At 47.3% G+C, this 26,786-nt stretch overlaps 1 protein-coding gene across 1 annotated transcript in view; it reads left to right on the top strand.

Annotated features, from left to right (window-relative positions):
- Positions 1-16,373: 16,373 nt before the first annotated feature.
- SMARCA4 (SWI/SNF related, matrix associated, actin dependent regulator of chromatin, subfamily a, member 4) overlaps positions 16,374-26,786 on the top strand; it is a 126,870-nt gene continuing 116,457 nt past the window's right edge. Inside the window, exon 1 of the mRNA XM_012810135.2 lies at positions 16,374-16,625. The gene's annotated coding sequence lies outside the window, so the exon portion shown is untranslated. The remainder of the gene's footprint in view (positions 16,626-26,786) is intronic.

The following is a 26,786-nucleotide window of genomic DNA, read 5'->3' as shown; positions in this document are numbered from 1 at the left end:
GTGATGCCACGGCACTCTACCCAGGGTGACAGCTTGAGGCTCTGTCTCAAAAAAATTAAAATAAATAAATAAATAAATATTAGCCAGGCATTATGGAGGGTGCCTGTAGTCCCAGCCATTTGGGAGGCTGAGTCAGGAGGATCACTTGAGCCCAGGTTTTTGAGGCTGCTGTAAGCTAGGTTGATGCTATGGCACTCTAGCCTAGGAACAGAGTGAGACTCTGTCTAAATAAATAAATAAATCTGTTGTTCTCAATAGGGGATGATTTTGTCCACAGGGACATTTGGCTATGTCCAGAGACATTTTTTCTTTTCACACCCTTAATGGGGGAGACTGCTGTCCTATGAGAGATAGAAGGTCATATTATTGCTGAATATCCTGCAAAGAACAAAACAGCCCTCAGTGGACCATCTGATCCAAACTGTCAGCATTGCTGAGGTTGAGAACCTCTGTGTTAATTGTGTTATAACCAACCATTGAGAAAATAACCCAGTTTAGGCCAAATCCCAACACACACTTCCTGATAATTTCCCTACACTGAAAGAGGGAGAAGGAAATGCTACCGTATTGGGTGTTTCCAGTTTATGCTCAGCTGTATTCTGAATGTTTGTGTCCTCCCCAAATTCATATGTTGAAACTTAATCTCCACTGTGTGTGTGTATGTGTGTATATATATATATATATGATTAATATGTATATACATATACATATATATATATATATTTAGAGACAGAGTCTCCCTTTATTGCCCTTGGTAGAGTGCCATGGCGTCCCACAGCTCACAGCAACCTCCAACTCCTGGGCTTAAGCGATTCTCTTGCCTCAGCCTCCCGAGTAGCTGGACTACAGGCACCCGCCACAATGCTCAGCTAATTTTTTGCTGCAGTTCAGTCAGGGCCAGGTTAGAACCCACCACCCTTGGTATATGGGGCCGGCACCCTACTCACTGAGCCACAGGCGCCGCCTTTTTTTTTTTTGAGACAGAGTCTCACTTGGTCACCCTTATTAGAATGCTAAGGCGTCTTATCTCATAGCAACTTCAAACTCTTGTGTTCAAATGATCCTCTTGCCTCAGCCTTTCAAGTAGTTGGGAGTATACAGGTGCCTGCCACAATACCTGGTTATTACTTTTTTTTTAGAGATCAGGTCTCACTCTGGCGCAGGCTGGTCTCTAACCTGTGAGCTCAGGCAATCTAACCACCTTGGCTCCCAAATGCTGGGATTACAGGCATGAGCCACGTTGCCCAGCTCCATTGTATTTTTTCTTTTGTTTTGTTTTTGGGTGGGGTTTGAGACATAGTCTCTCTCTATGCCCTGGGTAGAGTGCCATGGTGTCATAGCTCCCAGCAACCTCAAACTCCAGCTACCCTCTTGCCTCAGCCTCCTGAGTAGTGAGTAGCTGGGACTACAGGTATCTATCACAACACCCAGCTAGTTTTTTTTTTTGTTTGTTTGTTTGTTTGTTGCAGGTTTTGGCCAGGGCTGGCCACCTCTGGCATATGGGGCTGGTGCCCTACTCCTTTGAACCACAGGCACCTCCCCCAGCTAGTTTTTCTACTTTTGGTAGAAACAGAGTATCACTTGAACTCAGGCCACCTGCCTCTACCTCCCAGAGCTAGGATTACTGGCTAGCACCAGGATTACAGGTGCCACCATGCCCAGCCTCTATTGTACTAAGAGTTGGGGGTGGAGGCTTGGCGCCTGTGGCTCAAGTAGCTAAGGTGCCAGCCACATACACCTAAGGTGGTGGGTTCGAATCCAGCCCGGGCCTGCCAAACAACAATGACGGCTGCAACCAAAAAAAATAGTCAAGCGTTGTGGCAGGCACCTGTGGTCCCAGCTACTTGGGAGGCGGAGGCAGGAGACTCGCTTGAGCCCAGGAGTTGGAGGTTGCTGTGAGCTGAGATGCCATGGCACTCTACCCAGGAGGACAGCTTGAGGCTCTGTCTCAAAAAAAAAAAAAAAAAAAGAATTGGGGTGGGGAGATGATTAAGTTATGAGGGTACAATCCTCCTGAATGGTTCTGGTGCTGTGATAAAAAGTGGCCTGAAGGAGCTTTTTTGCTTTTTAGCCATGTGAGAACACATAAACAGTGCTACCAAGGAGGAACAGGTTTTCACCCAACATCAAATCTACTGGCACCTTGATCTTGCACTTCCATCTTCTAGAACTGTGAGCAATTTCTATTGTTTGTAAATTACCCAGTCTACATTCACTATAGCAACCTAAGCAGATTAAGACACACTCCCTGGCCTGATGTGGTGGCTCATATCTCTAATCGTAGCACTCCAGGAGGCTGAGGCAGGAGGATCACTTGAGCTCAGAAGTTTGAGACCAGCCTGAGCAAAAGGGAGACCCCGTCTCTACTAAAAATGGAAAAACTACCTAGGCAGCACCTGTACTTCCAGCTGCTGGGGAAGTTCAGGCAGGAAGATCACTTGAGCCCAGGAGTTTGAGGTTGTTGTGATATGAGCTCAAGTCACTGCACACTAGCACAGGTGACAAAGAGAGACTCTGGCCTAAAAAAACAAGAACAAAAACAACCCCAAAACACACACACTCCATATGGCCAGCTTTATTTTGTCAAAAGAAACAGTCTGGGAGAGGTGGCTCACGCCTGTAATCCTAGCACTCTGGGAGGCTGAGGTGGGTGGCTTGCCTGAGCTCACGGATTCGAGACCAGCCTGAGCAAGAGTGAGATCTCGTCCTAAAAATAGTTGGGCATGGGTGGTGCCCATAGCTCAGTAGGTAGGGTGCCAGCCATATACGCTGAGGCTGGTAGGTTCAAACCTGGCCTAGCCCAGCTAAAACAACAATGACAACTGCAACAATAACAACAAAAATAGCTGGGCATTGTGGCAGGCCCCTGTATTACTAGCTACTTGGGAGGCTGAGGTGGGTGGATTGCCTGAACTCATGAGTTTGAGACCAGCCTGAACAAGAGCTAGACCCCCCCATCTCTAAAAAAAAAACAACAAAAAAAACATAGCTAGGCTTTGCGGCTGGTGCTTGTTACTCCTAGTTACTCAGGAGGCTGAGGCAAGAGTTTGAGGTTGCTGTGAGCTGTGATGCCATGGCATTCTATTGGGGGTGACAAAGAAGAAAGAAATTACATAAGATGTTCAACAGTTTGTCGTAAAATAGGCTTTGTGTAGATGATTTTGCCTAACAGCAGGGTAATGTAATGTTGTACCCCTGCAACCTGAAAGTATTGGCTTGGACCCCATTGTTCTGAGCATAATTAAGGTAGGATAGGCAAAGCTATGATATTCAGTAGGTTAGGTGTATTAAATACACTTTCTCTTTTTTTTTTAAAGTGTATTTACTTATTTATTTATTTATTGAGACAGAGTCTCTTTGTCACCCTTGGTAGAGTGCCAAGGCACCATAGCTCATAGCAATCTCCAACTCCTAGGCTTATGTGATTCTCTTGCCTCAGCCTCCCAAGTAGCTGGGACTACAGGTGCTGCCACAACGCCCGGCTGTTTTTAGAGATGAGGTCTCCCTCTGGTTCAGGCTGGTCTCGAAACTGTCAGCTCAGACATTCCACTCTCCTTGGCCTCCCAAGTGCTGGGATTACAGGCATGAGCCACGGAGCCCAGCCGTATTTACTTTACAAAGACAGTGTCTCTCTCTGCCACCCAGGCTAGAGTGCAGTAGAGCGAATACAGGTCACTGTAGCCTTGAACTCCTGGGCTCAAATGATCCTCCCACTTCAGTTTCCCAAAGTACTGAGATTACAAGTATGAGCTACAGCTTCACACCTAAATCCATTTTCAACTTATATATTTTCAATTTATAATCAGTTTATTTGGATGTAACCTCATGTTAAGTTGAACAATATGTGAATGTATACATACATTTTTATGCACACATATACATGCACAGACACACATTCATCCCTTAGTATCTTTGGGGAATTGGTTCCGGGGCCTCTGGCATTACCAAAATCTGCAGATGCTCAAGTCTGGGGTATAAAATGGCATCATATTTGCATATAACCTATGCACATTCTGTTTTGTCATCTCCACATTACCTATAATACCTATACAATGTCTAAGTACTACGTAAGTAGTGTTATAGAATAATAAAAGTCTGTACATGCTTAGTACAGATGCAAGTTTTTTTTATTGTTGTTGCAGTTGTCATTGTTGTTTTAACTGAAGGCTGGATTCGAACCCACTAGCTTTGGTGTACTGGTATGTGGCCGGTGCCCTGCCAACTGAGATATAGGCACCGGCCCAGACATAATTTTTTTTCAATATGGCTTGCTTGGTTGGTTGCATCTCCAGATGTTGAACTCACAACAGACAGGCAACTGTATATATAAAACCCATTTTTGGCAGGGCATGGTGGCTCACAACTGTAGTCATAGCACTTTGGGAGACAAAGACAGGAGGATTGTGGAGCCTAGGAGTTCAAGACTAGCCTGAGTTAACTGGGTGTGGTGGCTCACACCTGTAATCCTAGCCTCTGGGAGGCTTAGTTGGGTGGATCGCTTGAGCTCACAAGTTCGAGACCAGCCTGAGCAAAATCGAGACCACCCCTACACCCTGTTCTACTAGAAAAACTAAGGCAAGAAGATCTCTTGACTACAATAAAGATATCTGTATCAGAATGTTCATTGCAGCCCAATTCATAATTGCTAGGTCATGGAAAAAGCCCCAAAGCCCATCAATCCACGAATGGATCAATAAATTGTGGTATATGTACACCATGGAATACTATGCGGCCATTAAGAAAAATGGAGACTTTACTTCCTTCATGTTTACATGGATGGAGCTGGAAAATATTCTTCTTAGCAAAGTATCCCAAGAATGCAAGAAAAAGTATCCAATGTACTCAGCAATACTATGAAACTAATTTATAGGTTTCATAGGAAAGCTATAACCCAATTTTAGCCCAGGAACATGGGGAGAGGGAGGGGAGGGGAGGGAAGAGTGGAGGGTGGGTGGAGGCAGGGTGATTGGCAGGATCACACCTATGGTTCATCCTGTAAGGGTACATGTAAATCTCTCTAAATGTAGAATATAAATGTTTTAACACAATAACTAAGAAAAAGACATGAAGGCTATGTTAACCAGTTGGATGAAAGTACTTCAAATTGTATACAGAAACAATACACTGTACCCCATGATAGTATTAATGTACACTGTTATGATTTAATAAAAAAAAAAAGAATAGGATATTTTGAGCCCAAATTTGAGGTTGTTGTGAGCTATGATGCCATGGCACTCCACCCAGGGTGACAGCTTGAGATTCTGTCTCAAAAAAGAAGAAAAAAAAAAAGACTAGCCTGAGCAAGAGTGAGACCACCCTTTTTTACAAAAAAAAAAAAAAAAGAGGAAAAATAGCCAGATTTGTTGTTGAACACCTATAGTCCCAGCTGCTTGGCAGTCTGAGGCAGGAGGATCACTTGAGCCTAGGAGTTTGAGAATGCAGTGAGCCATGATAATAGTACTGCACTCTAGCCCAGGACAAAGAGTGAGATTCTGTCTCAGAAACAAAACAAAACAAAACAATACCCCCAAATCCTGGCTCAGCACCCGTAGCACAGTGGTTACAGCACCAGACACATGTACTGAGGCTGGAGGGTTCAAGCCTGGCCCTGGCCAGCTAAACAACAATGACAACTGCAACAAGAAAATAGTCGGAAATTGTGGCGGGCACCTGTAGTCCCAGCTACTAGGGGAGCTGAGGCAAGAGAATCATGTAAGCCCAAGAGCTTGAGGTTGCTGTGAGCTGTGAGCTGTGATGCCACTGCACTCTACTGAGGGTGACATAGTGAGACTCTGTCTCAAAACAAACCAAAAAAAAAAAAAAAAAAACCAAATCCCCAACAAAACCCAACCCATTGTTGATTATTCTTTCTCTTTCTTCCTCTTTATTTATTTATTATGATTTTTGAGACAAAGACTTGCTCTATTGCCCTGGATAGTATGCCATGGCATCACCGTAGGTCACAGCAACCTCAAATTATTATTATTATTATTATTTTTTTTTGAGACAGAGCCTCAAGCTGTCCCCCTGGGTAGAGTGCAGTGGCATCACAGCTCACAGCAACCTTTAACTCCTGGGCTCAAGCGAGTCTCCTGCCTCAGCCTCCCAAGTAGCTGGGACCACAGGCGCCTGCCACAACGTCTGGCTATATTTTTTTTGGTTGTAGTCATCATTGTTGTTTGGCGGGCCCTGACTGAATTCAAACCCGCCACCTTAGGTGTATGTGGCTGGCACCTTAGCCACTTGAGCCACAGGCGCCGAGCTGCAACCTCAAATTCTTAGGCTCAAGTGATCCTCTTGCTTCAGCCTCCAGAGTAGCTTGGACTACAGGCACCCATCATGATGCCTGGCTACTTTTTCTTTTTTATTTTATTTATTTATTTATTTATTCATTTATTTATTTTAAGACAGAGTCTCTAGAGTCTCTATAACTCTAGGTAGAGTGCCGTGGCATCATACCTCACAGCAATCTCAAACTCTTAGGCTTGAGCAATCCTCTTGCCTCAGCCTCTGGAGCACTTGAGACTATAGGTGTGTACTATTACCCCTGGCTGATTTCTTTTTCTACTTTTTTCTTTTTTTAAAAACGTATTTTATTTTATTTTTTGCAGTTTTGGCCAGGGCTGGGCTTGAACCCGCCACCCCTGGTATATGGGGCCAGAACCCTACTCCTTGAGCTATAGGTGCCACCCCTCTTTTTCTATTTTTTAGTAAAGATGGGGGTCTCATTCTGGCTCAGGCTGTTCTTGGACTCCTAAGCTCAAGCAATCCACCTATCTGGACCTCCCAGGGTGCTAGGATTACAGATGTGAGCCATCTCGCCCAGCCTTCTTTATTTATTTTATTTATTTAATTTTTTTATTTTTGCAGTTTTTGGCCAAGGCTGGGTTTGAACCTCCCACCTCTGGTATATTGGGCCAGCACCCTACTCCTTTGAGCTACAGGCGCCACCCAATACATTTTTTTGCAGTTTTATTTTATTTTTTTGGCCAGGGCTGGGTTTGAACCCACCACCTCCAGCATATGGGGCTGGTATCCTACTCCTTTGAGCCACAGGTGCCGCCTCTTTTTTTATTTTTGAGACAGACTTTCATTCTGTTGCCCAGGCTACAGTGCTGTGATGTTAGTCTAGCTCACAGCAACCTCAAACACCAGGGTTCAAGTAATCCTCCTGCCTCAGCCTCCCGAGTAGCTGGGTACATGTGCCTGCCACCATGCTTTGCTTGGCTAAGTCTTCTATTTTTAGTAGTAACAGGGTCTTGTTTTTGCTTAGGCTTGTTTTGAACTCCTAAGCTCAAGGGATCCTCCTGCCTCCCTCTCTCACAGTGTTAGGATTACAGGCTGGAACCACCATGCCTAGCTATTGATTACTCTCTCTCTTTTTTTTTTAAGCAATTATTGTGCCTTAGATATTGATTATTCTCTTTTTTTTTTTTTTTTTGAGACAGAGTGTCACTATGTCGCCCTTGGAGCTCACAGCAACCTCAATCTTCTGGGCTTAAGCAATTCTCTTGCCTCAGCCTCCCAAGTAGCTGGGATCACAGGAACCTGCCACAATGCCTGGCTATTTTCATGTTGCAGTTTGTTGTTTAGCTGGCCCAGGCCAGGTTTGACTCATCACTCTCAGTGTATGTGGCTGGCACCATAACCATTGTGCTACAGGTGCCAAGCCGAGATATTGACTATTCTTTTTTTTTTTTCTTTTGAGACAGAGCCTCAAGCTGTCCCCCTGGGTAGAGTGCTGTGGCATCACAGCTCACAGCAACCTCCAACTCCTCACTGGGCTCAAGCGAGTCTCCTGCCTCAGCCTCCCAAGTAGCTTGGAATCACAGGCGCCCGCCACAATGCCCGGCTATTTTTTTGGTTGCAGCGTCATTGTTGTTTGGTGGGCCCAGGCTGGATTCAAACCTACCACCTTAGGTGTATGTGGCTGGTGCCTTAGCCACTTGAGCCACAGGTGCTGAGCCAGATATTGATTATTCTTGATGAAGACCCTATGTTTCATAGTTTAGACCTAGCCATAGAACAATTTAATAAATTTAACTTAAAACATACTGCAGTTAGAATGAAACACCTATAAAATTTCTGGTAAGGGTAGGCAGTAAGATTTTCATCTATAGTTGGTGGAAGTGACATGCTTTAATATAAAACATAATATAACGTGATGGCTATTAATTTTATTCATTTATTTGAGACAGAGTCTCACCATGTTGTCCTTAGTAGAGTGCCCTAACGTCACAGCTCACAGCAACTTCAAACTCTTGGGCTTAAGTAATTCTCTTGCCTCAGCCTCCCAAGTAGCTGGGACTACAGGCACCCATCACAACACTCAGCTACTTCTTTGTTGCAGTTGTTTAGCAGGCCTGGGCTGGGTTTGAACCCACCATCCTTGGTGTATGTGGCTGGTGCTATAACCACTGTGCTACGGGGGCTGAGCTGGAAGACCCTTTTTTTTTTTTTTTTTTTTAGGGACAGAGTCTCACTTTGTTGCCCTTGGTAGACTGCCGTGGCGTCAGAGCTCACAGCAACCCCCAACTCCTGGGCTTAAGTGATTCTCTTGTCTCAGCCTCCTTCTTTGCAGTTTAGCTGGGGCCAGGTCTGAACCTGCCACCCTCAGTACATAGAGCCAGCACCCTGCCCATTGAGCCACAGGCATCGCCCTCTCCTTGTTTTCTGCAGTGTACATCTGACTACTAGGTTTAGGAAAATTACCTTCTTGTGAGTCATAGATTTGAGGGCAATAGGCCATGTTTGATGAATAAATCCATGTTTTGTTAATAAATGGTTTCATCTTCCAAGGATGGTTTGAAGATATATCCACCTTACGGTAGCAACTGAAGGGGATGTATTTTACAACTCTATATAATGAACTTGGGTAATCTTTTAATTTCAAGCCTCAAGCCAAGTACAGTGGCTCACACCTGGAATGGTAGGAATATGGGAGGCCGATGTGGGTAGATTGCCTGAGCTCTGGAGTTCAAGAATAGCCTGAGCAAGAGGTAGACCCTGTCTCTACTGAAAATAGAAAAAACTAGCCAGCCATTGTGGCAGGTGCCTGTAGTCCCAGCTACTTAGGAGGCTGAGGCAAGAGGATCACTTGAGCTCAAGACTGTGAGGTTGCTATGAGGTATGATGCCAGGGCACTCTACCCTGGGGAACAGAGTGAGATTCTGTCCCCTACTCATGCAAGAAAAAATCAACCTCTAAGGCCTATAATCCTAGCACTCTGAGAGATTGAGGTGGGAGGACTGCTTGAACCCAGGAGTTTGAGACTAGCCTGAACAATATAGTGAGCCCTGTCTCTATCAAAAAATAAGACAATTAGCTGGGCATAGTGAGGTGTGACTATAGTCCTACCTACTTGGGAGGCTGAGACAGGAGGATTGCCTTAAGCCCAGAAGTTTGAAGTGGGCAATGAGTTATTATTTTACCACTGCACTCTAGTGTGAGCAACAGAGACAGATTCTGTCTCAAAAATAAATAATAAATAAATAAATAAATAGGCTCGGCACTTGTAGCACAGAGGCTAGGGTGCCAGCCACATACATAGGACCTGGCAGGTTTGAATCCAGCCTAGGCTTGCCAAACAACAATGACAACTACAACTAAAAAGTAGCCTGGCGCTGTGGCAGGTGCCTGTAGTCCCAGCTACTTGGGTGGCTAAGGCAAGAGAATCACTTCAGCCCAAGAGTCTGAGGTTGCTATGAGCTATGATGCTACAGCACTCTACCCAGGGCAACAGCTTGAGACTCTATCTCCAAAATAAATAAATAAATAAATAAACTTCTAAACCTATTTATCTATGTACTGTTGATTCTGTTTCTCTGGCCCTGGATAACATATCCTATGAGTTAATAAAATCACTAGAGAAGGTCACCATTCTTTTTTTTGAGACAGAGTCTCACTATGTCACCCTCTGTAGGGTGCCATGGCATCAAAGCTCATAGCAACCTCAGACTCTTGGGCTTAAGCAATTCTCTGACCTTAGCCTCCCAAATAGCTGGGACTTCAGGCACCCGCCACACCCCGGCTTTGTCTCTTAAAAAAAAAAAGTCTCACTTTCTTGCCCTCAGTACAGTGCTCTGGTGTCACAGCTCACAGCAACCTCCACCACATTCTACCAAGAGTAATAGAGTGAGATTCTGTTTCTACAAAAAAATAAATAAATAAAACTAAAGTAATCAAGGGAATTTAGTTTTGGCACAAAGCAGATCAATGAACAGAACAGAGTCCAAAACAGACCCAGTCAACTGATCTTTGATGAAAGTTTCAAGGTAATTCTTTTCTTTCTTTTTTTTTTTTTAAGAGACAGAGCCTCACTTTATCCCCCTTGTAGAGTGCCATGGCATCATAGCTCACAGCAGCCTCCTATTTCTGGGCTTAGGCGATTCTCTTGCCTCAGCCTCCAGAGTAGCTGGGACTACAGGTGCCCACCAGAACACCCAGCTATTTTTTTGTTGCAGTTTGGCCAGGGCTGGGTTTGAACCTTCCACCCTAGGTATAAGCGGCTGGCACCCTACCCACTGAGCCACAGGCGCCACCCATCAAGGGAATTCAATGGGGAAGAGAACAGTCTAGAACAACTCATGCTGGAATAACTAGACATCTCTATAGAAAACAATGAATTTGTTCTTTACCTATATACAAAAGTTAACTCAAGGTGGTGCCTGTGGAGTAGGGCGCTGGTCCCATATACTGGAGGTGGCGGGTTTAAACTCAGCCCCAGCCAAAGACTGCAAACAAAAAAAGTTAACTCAAATGTATCATAGGTACAAATATAAGCACTAAAGGCATCAGTTTTGTTTAAACAGGGATTTCAATGCATTGACCAGAATCACTACTAGTCTACAGGGTTGTTCTCCACAGGCATCCTCTGTTTAAAACCAAAAGAGGACTTAAAATTTTATTTACTTACTTACTTAATTTATTTGATATAGAGTCTGATTGTGTTGCCCTAGCTAGAGTGCAGTGGCATTATCATAGCTCACTGCAGACATGAATGTCTGGGGACAAGGAATTCTTCTGCCTTAGCCTCTGAAGAAGTTAGAAGTATAGGCATGTATCACAATACCTGGCTAAATAATAAGGCTTTTCTTCAAAGAGATGAGGTTTTTATTTGTTTTGCTTTGAGACAGAGTCTCACTTTGTAGCCCCCAGTAGAGTGCAATAACATCATAGCTCACAGCAACCTCAAGGTCTTGGGCTTAAGCGATTCTCTTGATTCAGTCTCCCAAGTAGCTGGGGCTACAGATACCTGCCACAACACCTGGCTATTTTGAGAGATGGTGTCTTGCTCTAGCTCAGGCTGGTTTCATGAGCTCAGGCAATCCACTCGCCTCGGCCTCCCAGAGTGCTGGGATGATAGGGGTCAGCCATCACGCCTGGCCAAGAGATGAGGTCTTGCTATGTTGCCTAGGGTGGATTCAAACTCTTGGGCTGAAGTGATCTACCTGCCTCAGCCTCATGTAGCTTGGACTACAGGCTCATATAAAAGAGGACCTTGTTCAAAAGAGGACCCTTGATCCTTTTTTCTCTGCCAGAGTTTCCATGTTTCCATCAGCCAGCTACCCAAAAAGCCTAAATATTTTCCAATTTTTAAAAATTGTGATAACTGAGGCTGATGCAAGAGAATTGCCTAAGCCCAAGAGCTGGAGGTTGTGTGAGCTGTGACACCATGGCACTCTACCAAGGGCGATGGAGTGAGACTCTGTTTCTAAAAAAAAAAAAAAAAAAAATGTGTGGGTGGTGCCTGTGGCTCAAGGAGCCTAGGATACTGACCCCATATGCTAGAGGTGGTGGGTTCAAACCCAACCCTGGCCCCCCTGCCAAAAAAAAATTGTGGTAACTGACTACACACTTGATTCTCCTTCTTCACCTCTCATGTGTACTCTTAACAGTTCTATCTCTTTTTTTTTTTTTTTTTTTTTGAGACAGAGCCTAGGTAGAGTGCCATGGCATCACAGCTCATAGCAACCTCCAACTCCTGGGCTTAAGTGATTCTTTTGCCTCAGCCTCCCAACTAGCTGGGACTACGGGCATCTGCCACAACACCCGGCTATTTTTTTCTTGGTTGTAGTTGTCATTGTTGTTTGGCAGGCCCAGGCTAGATTTGAACCTGCCAGCTCTGGTGTATGTGGCTGGCACCTTACCTCCACCTTCTTCCACCCTTCTACTTCTAACATTTTCACTCCAGTCCAAGCTACCAGGTTTCCACCCTGTGCCACCACAAGGGCCTAAAAAGATTCATCATTTCCCCTCCTTACTCTCCAGCCCAGTCTTTGCTCTGCAGCCAGAGTAGCCATGACATTATACTAGTTAAAGCCCTCATAGTGGGCCATCTTTCCACCATGCTCTAGGAAAAGCAAGAAATCATCATCAGATTCACAAGGTTTTGTCTGGCATGGCTGCCACTAAGCTCCCCTCCTAGTCACACAGACCATGTTCCATTCCCTTATCTTTTTTTCCTTCAGGGTCTTAGCACATCCTGTTTCTTCTACCTTATGCCAACTCCTCCCTGTTGTTGCTCATCCTTTGGATCTTGACATAAATCCCATCCTCAGAGGTGTCCACCTGATAACTTGGTCCCAGGAAGGCTCTCTGCTCTTTCCTAGCTCAGGGCTTGCATGTCCAGGGGGTATAAAAAATGCTGTTTGAGAGCCAGGCACTGTGTCTCATGCCTTTAACCCTAGTGACCAAGGAGGCTGAGGCAGGATTGCTTAATGCCATGCATTCATGAAAAGATGGGGCAACATAGTGAGATCCCTTTTATAAAAGAAGAACAATTTAGTCAGGTGTGGTGGTGAGCACCTGTAGGTCAGCTACTCTGGAGGCTGAGGCAGGAGCATCACTTGAGCTCGGGATTTTGAGCTATGATACCACTGCACTACAGCTTGGGTAACAGAGCAAGACTGTGTCTAACGAAAAAAGAAACACAACTTGAGTGAATGAGGAATCAGATATTCAGATCCTGTTTGCTCACTTACTGTGCACTGCTCAACAATACTGCCTAAGGATCAGAGAGCCACCAGGTCTGCCTGCCCTTACAGGCCTAGCATCCAGCCAGTAACAATGGAGTCAGGTTTTAAACCTATTTCTTTCTCTTTTTTTCCTTTGAGACAAAGTCTTACTCTGTTGCCCAGGGTACAGTGCCATGGCATGTGTCTAGTTCACAGCAACCTCAAATTCCTAGGTTTAAACAATCTTCTTGTTCAGCCTCCTGAGTAGTTGGGTGCTCACCACAATGCCCAGCTAATTTTTCTACTTTTAGAAGAGATGGGGTCTTACTCTTACTCAGGCTGGTCTTGAACGCCTGAGCTCAAGCACTTCTCTTGCCCGGGCCTCCTAGAATGCTTGGTTTACAGGAATGAGTCACAATGTACCTGGCTTAAAACATTAGGTCAGTAGTTCTCAACCTTCCTATTGCTGCAACCATTTAATACAGTTCCCGTGGGTTGAGAACTGCTGCACTAGGTCTGACTCTGGCATGAGATCTCACCTTGTGATCTACCCAACTTGCTAATAAAGGTGTGATTCCTGGCATTAAAGGTCAGACTCTGCCATGCAAGCTGTATTGCTGTGGCCCACTATAGCTCCTGGGTTGAAACAATCCTAACTCAGCCTGACAGTAGCTGGGACCACAGCTAGGCCTCCCAAAGGCCTGGGATTACAGGCATGAGCCACAGTGCTTGGCCCAGTTTATTTCTATTTCTTTCTTTTTTTTTTTTTTTTTTGAGACAGAGCCTCAAGCTGTCCCCCTGGGCAGAGTGCCATGGCATTACAGCTCACAGCAACCTCCAACTCCTGGGCTCAAGCGAGTCTCCTGCCTCTGCCTCCCAAGTAGCTGGGACCACAGGCGCCCGCCACAACGCCCAGCTATTTTTTGGTTGCAGCCATCATTGTTGTTTGGCGGGTCCGGGCTGGGGATTCGAACCCGCCACCTTAGGTGTACATGGCTGGCGCCTTAGCCGGTTGAGCTATAGGCGCCGAGCCTCTATTTCTTTTTGAGACAAGAGTCTCAAACTGTTGCCCTGGGTAGAGTACTATAACGTCACAGCTCACAGCAACCTCCGACTCTTGTGCTTAACTGATTCTCTTGCCTCAGCCTCCCAAGTAGGGAGGGACTACAGATCTGGGACTACAGATGCCCACTTCAATACCCAGCTATTTTTTGTTGCAGTTGTAGTTGTTTAGCAGGCCTGGGCCGGGTTCGAATCTGCCACCTTCGGTGTATGTGGCAAGCACCCTACCCATACACTGAGCTATGGGCACTGCCTTCTATTGCTGCTTCAACAGTTTTTTTTCAGGGACAGAATCTCACTTTGTTGACCTTGGTAGAGTGCCATGGCATCACATCTCACAGCAACCTCCAGCTCTTGGGCTTAAGCTAATCTCTTGCCTCAGCCTCCAGAGTAGCTGGGACTACAGACGCCCCGCCACAGCACCCAGCTATTTCTTTTTTGTTGTTGCAGTTTGGCTGGGGCTGGGTTTGAACGCACCACACTCCGTATATGGAGCTGGCGCCCTACTCACTGAGCCACAGGCGCTGCCCTCAACAGTCTTAACATCCAATATGTGGTGGAGGGAGGTCCATGCTAGATGTGTATTCACTAGCGACTAAAATTGGCAGTGTCTTTGACATTTAAACTGAGACTAGGGAGACAGATAATAAAAAGGCTACTCAAGAAATGTGCAGGAAGGGCAAAGGGCAAAGGACACAAAGTAAGCTGAGACCTGGAAAACGAGGAAGAGCATGCATGAGAGGAGTGAGGTGAGTGAGGACATTCCAGGCTGAGAACCCAGACTGTAACACCTGACTTTGGGGAGTGCTTGTCAAAGTTGGCGAAATTCTTTTAAAATACAAGTGAAGCAGTAGAGAGGCTCAGGGCCTTCACACACAGAACAAGGTTCCTCCTGCTCCTTTTCTGTTTGTATTCAAAAGTCGTCTTCACAGCGAGGTGGTCTCTAAGATACTCTATTTAAAATTTCCAGGATCCTCTCTCCCTAACCTCATCTCCTCCGTACACTGAGCATTTTACCTTTTTTTTTTTTTTGAGAGAGAGATTCAAGCTGTCGCCTTGGGTAGAGTGCCATGGCATCACAGCTCACAGCAACCTCCAACTCCTGGCTTAAGCGAGTCTCTTGCTTCAGTATCTCAAGTAGCTGGGACTACAGGCGCCCGTCACAACACCCGGCTACTTTTTGGTTGTAGTTGTCATTGCTGTTTGGCAGGCTCGGGCTGGATTCGAACCCGCCAACTCGGGTGTATGTGGCTGGCGCCTTAGCTGTTTGAGCTACAGACGCCGAGCCAGCATTTACTTATTAATCTTGCTTCTTTTTTTTTTCTTGAGACAGAGCCTCAAGCTGTCCCCCTGGGCAGAGTGCCGTGGCATTACAGCTCACAGCAACCTCCAACTCCTGGGCTCAAGCGAGTCTCCTGCCTCCGCCTCCCAAGTAGCTGGGACCACAGGAGCCCGCCACAACGCCCGGCTATTTTTTTGGTTGCAGCCGTCATTGTTGTTTGGCGGGTCCGGGCTGGGGATTCGAACCCGCCACCTTAGGTGTACGTGGCTGGCGCTTTGGCCGGTTGAGCTATAGGCGCCGAGCCTAATCTTGCTTCTTGTCTTCCTCCCTCACTAGATCGTGGGCTCCACGACCTCCAGTAGGAGGTCATTAAGTATTGGGTAAGGTAGTGACCCGCACTCGGTATAGTTTTCTTTTTTTGATAGTCTCGCTTTGTCGCCCTCGGTAGAGTGCCGTGGCGTCATAGATCACATCAACTTCCAATTCTTGGACACAAACGATTCTCTTGCCTCAGCCTACCGAGTAGCTGGAACTGAGGGCACCCGCCGGCTAGGCAGTAGGTAGGTTTTGCAAAAAGGCTGCCACGGCCACGCTCCCGCTCCCCGCCAGGCCCCGTCGCCCCAGACCAGGGATCAAAGCGGTTCCCAGGCACGCCCTTAGCCTGCGAGCTGACTCTGCCCTATCCAGGCCCAGCGTGCCTGACTCTCGCCCCCATACAAGGCCCCAGGTACCCACTGGGGAGCCTGAAAGCTCCTCCACCATGCCCTCGCCATAGACCCCAATGCCACCCCATTCCACCCCCCACACCCGCACCCGCACCTCCCCTCCGCTGCCGCCGCCTCAGCCTCCGCAGTGGCGTCCGCTCTGCGCATGCTCGGCCTCGTGAGACCGCGCGGCGTGCGGAGGACGAAGATACCTGTGCGCAGACTCCAGTACGTCGCACATAGAGTAGGGAGGCGCTTCGACCGCGCGTTCATTATTCTGGCCACGCCCACCTCCTCTAGCCCCTGGGCTGGCGCGCACGCGCATGGGGGAGCGGAAAGGCGGGCAGGCACGCGCGCATAGGAGGCCGGGCGGGCAGCGGAAACTGAGGAGACAGTCCGCGGGCACGGGAAAGGAAGCGGCGAGTGCGCGCGCAGCGGAGGCGCGGGCGCCGTGTATTGGGGGGGGCCGCCAAGTAGGGCGGGCGCGCGCGCGGCTTCCCCTCGCTCGGCTGCGGCGGCTTCTTTGTTTCGTGAGGAGAGAAGAGACACCCACTCAGTCCTCTGGCCCCGCGCAGAGGGGCGGGGGCAGCGCTGCGAAGGCTACGGCGCCGGCAGTTCCCGGTAAGAAACTCGGGCCCGGGAGAGCGTAGCGCGGGGCTTGGGAGGACGGTTTGAATGAAGCTGGGGCGCCGAGGGGGAGGGGGCCGCCGGCGCCTGGAACGGGGCTGGGGTACGGTGGCGCTGAAGGATCAAGAAACCTGGCTGGCAGCCGCGCGCACAGGGTAGGGTACTGTGTAGTGAGGCCGTGGAGGCTAAAGTATCTGCGGGCCAGTCGGGTGCGGGCCGCGTGGAGGCCGCGCCCCCCCACCCCTCCGTGCGCGCTCTCTCTTGGGTCGCCGGACAAAGATCGGTCTCCTACCTTCCCCTGGCTGGCCTGGGTTCCGGCCCCCATTCGCAGACTGTGTTGGGGCGGCTGCAACAATAGGCAGGCGTCGGGGCTTTTCTGACAATGTTGTAACGGGTCGGACCCAAAGGCTGCCTTTTTGACTGGGCTGCGATCGGGACTCTAGCAAACCCCCCAGCTGTGTCCAGCGTAGCTTGGACACTAGCATTCATTAGCAGCCCCTTTATGTTAACAGAACTTAAATTTTATTAAAAATGCCCTCATTCCAGATTGTCAAGGAAAGGCAATTGACTCCTCTAATTTTTTCCAGTTAGTGACATGAAATGTTTTGGGCCCGAAGTGACGGGATGGGGGAAAGGGGGTTCCGCGGCTGGTTGGGGAAGACGGAGGAAACTGCTGCGGAAAGCATTGTTTTTCTTTTGCGTTCTCCCTTCCCCCTAGTCAGTTGGTTAAGATTAAGCCTTTTATCTAAAACATGGACATTTTAGGAGAGTGTTTTGTACCTATCTTCAAGACTTCAATCTTGGTTTTTTTTTTTTTTTTTTTTTTTTTTGAGACAGAGCCTCAAGCTGTCCCCCTGGGTAGAGTGCCGTGGCATTACAGCTCACAGCAACCTCCAACTCCTGGGCTCAAGCGAGTCTCTTGCCTCCGCCTCCCAAGTAGCTGGGACCACAGGCGCCCGCCACAACGCCCGGCTATTTTTTGGTTGCAGCCGTCATTGTTGTTTGGCGGGTCCGGGCTGGGGATTCGAACCCGCCACCTCAGGTGTACGTGGCTGGCGCCTTAGCCGGTTGAGCTATAGGCGCCGAGCCACAATCTTGGTTTTTAGTTATTTATTTTTTTGGTCAGTGACTCTTTGGGGAAAATAGAATTGGAATAAGGGGAAGCTCCATTTCTCAGGAATTTGAAGCAAGTTTTCAGTTTGGATTGACAGGCTGGATTCAAGTTTAATCCTTGGCCCTGGTAGTCACTTAGCTGTGTGACTTTAGGCCAAGTGGCTTAATTTGAATTTCTTAGTTACCTCATTTGTGAAAGGGCTGTAAAATGGTTCCTGGCAGATGGGAGGACTATAATTATTGTCTGGTTCAAGCTCCTCTTTCATCGTTGAGGAAATACTTGTTGGGTCTCCACTGGGTGTTGGAAAATTGGGGTGGATGCCTCTGGTCTTGTAGAGGAACTGGTATATAGGTGGGAGCAACCCCCTTTGGCCTATCATTGAATCCTTACAACCTGCAATGTTGCCTGTGTTGAAGGACACAGGCAAGGGATCCCAAGTAGGCAGGGATTAGGGAAGCTGCACAGAAGAGGGGTCCTTCACTCATTATCGTGGAGAAGGTACAGGCTTGTATTTTCACTCTGCCTAGTACCTTGGACCAATAATTATTCCCATCTGCTACACCTGTACATCACCTTGGTCCTTTCTTGTGTAGCTTGTCTGCCTGGTTTGCTCCTGCATACCTGGGGCCTAGCACATGGTCCTAAGTAAGCCTTTGTGGAATGAATGATGAGGAGGTCCTTGGAAGGATCATCTGTGTAAAGCACTTGACACATGACTTGAGAGTGGCTTGTAAGCGATACATATTAGTTGCTGTTGCTGGTTTTATTTTATTTATTTTTGAGATAGTGTCTTACTCTGTCTCCTGGGCTGGAGTGCAGTAGTGTCATCATAACTCACAGTAATTTCAAACTTCTGGGCTCAAGGGATCCTCCTGCCTCAGTCTCCCAAGTAGCTGGGCACATGTCACCAAACTTGGCTAATTTTTCTTTCTTTCTTTCTTTTTTTTTTTTTTGTAGAAATGGGGTCCCTCTTTTGCTCAGGCTGGTTTTGAACCCCAGGCCTCAAGCAGTTCTCCTGTCTTGGCCTCATAAAGTTCTAGGATTACAGGTGTGTATGCCCAGCCTGTGGTAGGTTTTGAACTTTGTAGGTTGTTGTTTCCCAAACTTTAGTTGCTCCCCCTCCCCCGGCCCCCACCTGGTAGGGTTTGTTTGGTGTGTAGTATAGGGTGGTGGTGAGGATGGAGCCTTCTTGGAATCAGAACTGCTAGCTAGCAAAGCACTTCCCAGGAAGGGCCCCCTACTTGTGAAACAGGTAGGACAAGGATGCCACCTCAGATGGTTCTTGTGAGAATTGAACAAGGTGCTTAACACAGTGAGCCACCTGGCACCTAGTGAGCTTTTGATTTGTTAAAATGTTTATTTTAGCCAGGGCGATTAGCTCAGGCCTGTAATCCTAGCACTGTGGGAGGCCGAGGCAGGTGGATTGCCTGAGCTCATGAGTTCGAACCAGCCTGAGCCAGAGCAAGACCCCGTCTCTAAAATTAGCTGGGCCTTGGCAGCACCTGTACTCAGGGGATAGGGCACCAGCCACATACACCAAGGCTGGCTGGTTCAAACCTGGCCTGGGCTAGCTAAAACAGCAATGACAGCTGCAAAAAAAAAAAAAAAAAGCCAGGCATTGGGTGGCTGAGGCAAGAGAATTGCTTAAGCCCAAAAGTTTGAGGTTGCTGTGAGCTGTGATGCTATGGTACTCTACCCAGGGCAGTGGCTTGAGACTCTATCAAAAAAAAAAAAAAAGAATGTTTATGGGTGGCGCCTGTGGCTCAAGGAGTAGGGCCCTGGCCCCCCATACCCTGGAGGTGGCCGGTTCAGACCCAGCCCCGGCCAAAAAACTGCAAAAAAAAAAAAAAAAAGTTTATTCATTTGTATTTTTTGGAAATCAACTGTTTAAATAACTAAAAACATTTAGAGTCATCCTGCATCCTGAACCCTACCTTTGATGTGCTGAAAAATATATATTCTAATTTTCACTAAAATCAATAATGCATAATTAGGAAAGTAATAATTAGGCATACTCCATGTATTACCTAAAATCATTTTGTGTCCAGCCCTTTAGGGGGTGTTGATCTTGCAGGGTTTTTTGTTCTGTGTTTGTTTTTTTGAGACAGAGTAGTCTCACTCTGTTGCCCTGGGTACAGTGCCATGGCATCAAATCTCCCAGCAAGCTCAAATTCCTGGGCTCAAGCAATCTTCTTGCCTCAGCCTCCTGAGTAGCTTGGACTACAGGCAACCTGTGCAAGGCATGCTGTATTTTTAGAGACAAAGTCTCACTCTTTCTCAGGCTGGTTTCTAACTCTTTTTCTTTTCTTTTTTTTTTTTTTTTTTTTTTTTTTTTTTTTTTTTTTGAGACAGAGCCTCAAGCTATCCCCCTGGGTAGAGTGCTGTGCCATCACAGCTTACAGCAACCTCTGACTCCTGGGCTCAAGTGAGTCTCCTGCCTCAGCCTCCCAAGTAGCTGGGACCACAGGTGCCCGCCACAATGCCTGGCTACTTTTTGGTTGCAGCCGTCATTGTTTGGTGGGCCCAGGCTGGATTCGAACCTGCCACCTTAGGTGTATGTGGCTGGCACCTTAGCTACTTGAGCCACAGGCGCTGAGGCTGGTCTCTAACTCTTTAAGCTCAGGGGATACACTTGCCTTGGCCTCCCATAGTGCTAGGATTACAGGTGTGAGCCACCATGCCCCCTTGCCCACTCTGCTGATCTTGATTTGACCTAGGGTGGTGATGTCATCAGAGGTGTGGTATAGGGCAGTGCAGTGGTCTCCAGACTTCTGTTGGTGAAAAGCACCCTAGCATATATGTGATGTGTATTTATTTATTTATTATTATTTATTTATTTTTAGTGACAGAGTCTCACTTTATTGCCCTTGGTAGAGTGCCATGGCATCACAGCTCATAGTAACCTCCAATTCCTGGGCTTAGGCAATTCCCTTGCCTCAGCATCCCCTTGCCTCAGCATCCCCAGTAGCTGGGACTGAGTAGCTCGGACTACAGGCACCCACCAGAACGCGGAGCTATTTTTTTGTTGCAGTTTGGCCAGGGCTGGGTTTGAACCTGCCACCCTCCGTATATGGGGCCGGTGCCCTACTCACTGAGCCACAGGCGCTGCCCCTTACATGTGTATTTATCTATAAATTATTTGGATACCTTGTCACTCCTTGTAAACCCTCAAAACATTGGGAAGTAACCTTAGATCAATTCTATGCCTTTTTTCTTCTTTTTCTTCTTCTTTTTTTTTTTTTCTTGAGTCAGAGCCTCAAGCTGTTGCCCTGGGTAGAGTGCTGTAGTGTCACAGCTCACAGCAACCTCAAACTCTTGGGTTTAAGTGATTCTCTTGTCTCAGCCTCCTAAGTAGCTGGGACTACAGGCACCTGCCACAAGGCCTGGCTATTTTTTTTTTTTTTTTTGAGACAGAGTCTCACTATGTCACCCTTGGTAGAGTGTTCTGGCATTACAGCTCACAGCAACCTCAAACTGTTGGGCTAAGAGATTCTCTTGCCTCAGCCTCCCAAGTAGGTGGGACTACAGGCTCTTGCCGCAATGCCTAGCTATTTTTTTGGTTGGTTTGTTTTTGCTGTAGTTGTCATTGTTTGACAGGCTCGGACTGGGATTGAAGCCACTTGCTCCGGTGCATGTGTCTGGTACCTTAGTTGCTGAACTACAGGCGCTGAGCCTGGCTATTTTTTGTTGTTGCAGTTGTCATTATTGTTTAACAGGCCTTGCCTGGGTTTGAACCTGCCAGCCCCAGTGTATGTGGCTAGTGCCAAGCCTTGTTTTTTTTTTTTGAGACAGAGTGTCACCTTGTCACCCTTAGTAGAGTGCTGTAGCATCATTGCTCACAGCAACCTCCAACTCTTGGGCTCAAGCAGTTCTCTTGTCTCAGCCTCCTGAGTAGCTGGGACTGCAGTGCCTACCACAACGCCTGGCTATTTTTAGAGATGAGGTCTTGCTCTGGCTCAGACTGATCTTGAACCTGTGAGCTCAGTCTATCCACCCTCCTCGGCCTCCCAGAGTGCTAGGATTACAGGTGTGAGCTACTGTGCCCAGCTAGGGCTCTATTTTCATTAGCTCACATCCAGCTCCTGTTTGCAGAGAGTCATGGTAATAGTGCCTAGCTTGTGCGATGGCTTGTTGAGCCATTGTTGCAGGAATGAAACAACCAAATGACGAATGTGAAGTGCATAGGTCGGTGCCTGGCACTTAGTGCTAGACTAGTGGAAGCTCATCCTGCTGGGAGGACAACAATAATACAGTTTTTCCTCTTGTAATGGTTCTGTACATTAACGTTTTCAAAGTGGGAGCAAAGGAATCAGTTTGTCCATTTTGTTCTTAATGTAGTTATATGATGCTTAAGGACAGGGCTGTATTCTGAGATATTCGTTGTTAGTTGCTATTTCATCATTGTGTGAATATCCTAGAATGTGCTTACACAGACCTAAGTGATATACCTGCGTATAGGCCAGTATAGCCTGTTCACAGGCTGCAAATTTGTCCAGTGTATTATTGTACTGGGTACTACTTATTTATTTATTTATAGAGTCTCACCTTCGGTAGAGTGCTGTGGCGTCACAGCTCACAGCAATCTCCAGCTCTTGGGCTTAGGTGATTCTTTTGCCTCGGCCTCCTAGTAGCTGGAACTACAGGTGCCTGCCACAAAGCCTGGTTATTTCTTTCTTTTTTTTTTTTTCAGTTTTTGGCTGGGACCGGGTTTGAACCTGCCACCTCTGGTATATGAGGGTGGTGCCCCACTCCTTGAGCCACAGGTGCCATCCCTGGCTATTTCTTTTTGTTGCAGTTTGGCCAGGGTGGGTTTGAACCTGCCACCCTCGGTACATGGGGCTGGCACCCTACTCACTGAGCTACAGGCACCAGCCTGTGCTGAGTACTTTAGACAGTTGTGACATAATGGAATTTGTGTATCTGTCCAAACAGAGGAAAGGTACAGTAAAAATACAGTAATATGATTTTATGGGACTACTGTCCTGTATGGGGTCCATAGTTAACCACAACATTATTGTGGAAAAGGATGCTTTGTAATTTCGCCATAAGACATTGGAAGTGGCAGGGGGTGTTTGGTAGCATGGCTTTTTTTTTTTTTTTTTTGAGACAGCGCCTCAAGCTGTCCCCCTGGGTAGGATGCCATGGCATCACAGCTCACAGCAACCTCCAACTCCTGGGCTCAAGTGAGTCTCCTGCCTCCACCTCCCAAGTAGCTGGGACCACAGATGCTCGCCACAACGCCTGGCTATTTTTTGGTTGCAGCCATCATTGTTGTTTGGCGGGCCCAGGCTGGATTTGAACCCGTCACCTTAGGTGTATGTGGCTGGGTCCTTAGCCACTTGAGCCACAGGTGCCGAGCCCCAAACGAATTTTATTTTTTATTTTATTATTATTATTTTTGAGACAGAGTTTTACTTTGTTACCTCGGTAGAGTGCCGTAGCATCACAGCTCATAGCAACCTCAAACTCTTGGGCTTGGCTCAGTGCCTGTAGCTCAAGGGGCTAAGGCGCCAGCCACATACACCAGAGCTGGCGGGTTTGAATCCAGCCCGGGCCTGCCTGAATGTTTTTTTGGTGCAGTTGTCATTGTTGTTTAGCTGACCTGGGCTGGATTTGAATCTGCCAGCCTCGGTGTATGTGGCCAGCGCTGTAATCACTGTGCTACAGGTGCCGAGCCAGCTCATGAGTTTTAGACCAGCCTGAACAAGAGTGAGACCCTATCTCTAAAAAATAGCTGGGCATTGTGGTGGGTGCCTGTAGTCCCAGCTACTTAGAAGTCTGAGGCAAGAGGATTGCTTGAGCATAGGACTTGAGGTTGCTGTGAGCTATGACATCACGGTACTCTACCCAGGGGCACAAAGTGAAACTAAAAAAAAAAAAAAAGAAAGAAAATCAGTGAGAGGGATATGTTACACCTAAGAAGGGAATTGTAACCACTGTTGGAATATTGGGGAGAAGTCAGAATCACCAAATTGAACTGCAGTTGCTGCTTACCTTACCAGGGTTACAACTAAGGAGAAGTGCTAGGCTGGTTAGTGTGACCAGTGTGTCTTGGTTGAAGTGTTTTTACCTTTATGATGCTATATTAAGTTTTTAGGGTATGGATTTGATGGCATGTGAATCATGGCTTTGACTTTTTTTCATATGTGGGAAGGGGCCTGTAGGGGTACACTAGGTGTGGCTGGGTTTGTTGGGAGATCAAGTTTTTTCTTTGTTTGTTTGTTTTTTTTTGAGACATCTTATGCTGTTGCCCTGGGTAGAGTGCTGTGGAATCACAGCTCACAGCAACCTCCAACTCCTCGGCTTAAGCGATTCTCTTGCCTCTGTCTCCCATGTAGCTGGAACTATAGGCACCCACTACAATACCTGGCTATTTTTTGGTTGCAGCTGTCGTTGTTTGGCAGGCCCGGGCTGGATTTGAACCCACCAGCTCAGGCCTCTTGAGCTACAGGAACCCACCTGGGGTGGTTTTCTGATTGTATATTTTGTTTTTGTAGCTATAGGGTGTTACCCAGGCTGGTTTCAAATTCTGGGCTCAAGTGATCCTCCCTACAGCCTCCTGAGTAGCTGGGACTACAGGTGTATATCATTGCGCCCTGCTCTTTGGAGTGTTTAAAGTCTCCTTTCACTGGGGGTCATGCTCCACTGGCTCAGGAAGCAGGTGTCTGACATGACAGTTGCCCCTTCATCTATTTCAGGGGTAAACTTAAGAGAGAGGGTCTGATGTGTGCCACCATGGCTTGCCCTAAAAGTCCCAGTAAAGAGACGCATGGTGGGTGTGGTCTCATTCTGCCCACAGTGTTGAGACTGGTCCTAACGATGGTCCAGTGCACGGAATGCAGGTGCACTGATGGGCCTTACCCACATCCCTAGAACATCTGGGTGACCTGCCTATTGGAGTGGTTATCTTTGCTTGCATTTGGTGCCTTTTTTTTTTCTTTGCAGTTTTTGGCCGGGGTGGGTTTGAACCTGCCATCTCCGGCCTATGGGGCCAGTACTCTACTCCTTTGAGCTACAGGTGCTGCCCGGTGCCCTTTCTTTTTTTTTTTGGAGACTGAGTCTCACTATGTTGCCCTCGGTAGAGTGCCGTGGTGACACAGCTCACAGCAACCTCAGACACTTGGGCTTAAGCGATTCTCTTGCCTCAGTCTCCAAAGTAGCCTGCCACAATGCTTGGCTGTTTTTTGTTGTTGATGTTCTGGTTCTTGTTTAGCAGACCTAGGCTGGATTCAAACCCTCCAGCCCTCGTATATGTGGCTGGCACCCTAAGTGCTAAGCTCTAGGCACCGAGCCTTGGTACCTTTTCTCAACTCTTCTTATCCTAGTAGTTTATGTTTTTGTTTTTCCTAATAGAGGTAGATCTCATTCTGTTACCCAGCCTGGAGTGCATTGTAGCTCATTGCATCCTCGAATTCCTGGGCTCAAGTAATCATCCCATCTCACTCTCCTGAGGAGTTGGGACTACAGGCATGCACTACCACACCTGGCTGATTTAAAAATTTTTTTGTAGAGACAGGCTTTCACTCTGTTCCTCAGGCTAGTCTCAAACTCCTGTGCTGAAGTGATCTTTCCACCTTGGCCTTTCAGAATGCTAGGATTATAGATATTAGCCATGGCACCTGGCCTTGTCCTACACCTTCTTTTTTTTTTTTTTTTTTTCAGTTTTGGCCAGGGCCGGGCTTGAACCCACCACCCTTGGTATATGGGGCCGGTGCCCTACTCCTTGAGCCACCAGCACTGCCTTGTGTTTTTTTTGGAAACAGAGTCTCAAGCTGTCACCCTGGGTGGAGTGCTCTGGCGTCATAGCTCATAGCAACCTCCAACTCTTGGGCTCAAGTCATTTTCTTGCCTCAGTTTTTGTATTTTTACTAGAGAAGGGATTTTTTTTTTTTTTTTGAGACAGAGTCTCACAATGTTGCCCTCAGTAGAGTGCCATGGCAACACAGCTCACAGTAACCTCAAACAATTGGGCTTAAGCGATTTTCTTGCCTCAGCCTCCCAAGTAGCTGGGACTATAGACATCCACCACAACACCCAGCTGTTTTTTTGTTGCAGTTGTTTAGTTGGCCTGGGCTGGGTTTAGACCCTCCACCCTCAGTGTATGTGGCTGGCACTGTAACCACTGTGCAACGGGGCACCGAGCCCCAGCTATTTTTTGGTTGGAGTTGTCATCATTGTTTAGCAGGCCTGGGCAGGGCTCAAATGTGCCAGCCTTGGTGTATGTGGCTGGTACCCTTACTCACTGAGCTACGGGCATCAAGCCATAAAGATGGGGTCTTGCTTTTTTGCTCAGGGTATACCCTAGCTCAAGCTGTCTGCCTGCCTTGGCCTCCCAGAATGCTAGGATTGTCCTACACCTTTTGATCTTTTTTTAAAAAAATATATATATATTTTTTTTCCAGTTTTTTTTTTTTTTTTGATCGGGGTGAGGTTTAAACCCACCACCTCTGGTATATGGGGCTGGCACCCTACTCCTTGAACCACAGGCACCGCCCCCGCACCTTTTGATCTTAAGCCCAAATCAGTCTGTCAGGCCCTGGAGTCAGAAAGACTTGAGATAGAACTTTAGTCTGTGTGACTTTGGGCAAAGGACTTAACTTGTCAGGTGGTGCCTGTGGCTCAGTGAGTAGGGCACCAGCCCCATATACCGAGGGTGGCGGGTTCGAACCTTGCCCCAGCCAAACTGCAAAAAAATAGCCAGACGTTGTGGTAGGTGCCTGTACTCTCCACTACTTGGGAGGCTGAGGCAAGAGAATTGCCTAAGCCCAAGAGCTGGAGGTTGCTGTGAGCTGTGACACCATGGCACTCTACCGAGGGTTATAAAGCGAGACTCTATCTCTTAAAAAAAAAAAAGGACTTCTCTCTGCAAAAATGCCTCTGTTCTTCCAGGGTCTCCTGCGTCTTGGTAAATAACCACCTCCAGCCACCGGCCCTATATGAAAGGGATTCCAGTTGGGGTGAAATCCAGCCCTGCTGTGCTCTGCCAAGGCTTGCTCCAGGGTTTGGTCAGTTTCAAGGAATGGAGGCTTTTTTTTTTTTTT

Source organism: Otolemur garnettii, unplaced genomic scaffold (genome assembly GCF_000181295.1).
Source record: "Otolemur garnettii isolate 467f Iridium unplaced genomic scaffold, OtoGar3 scaffold00127, whole genome shotgun sequence".
Taxonomy (NCBI): Eukaryota; Metazoa; Chordata; class Mammalia; order Primates; family Galagidae; genus Otolemur; species Otolemur garnettii.
This window is presented reverse-complemented; position numbering and strand designations above follow the sequence as displayed.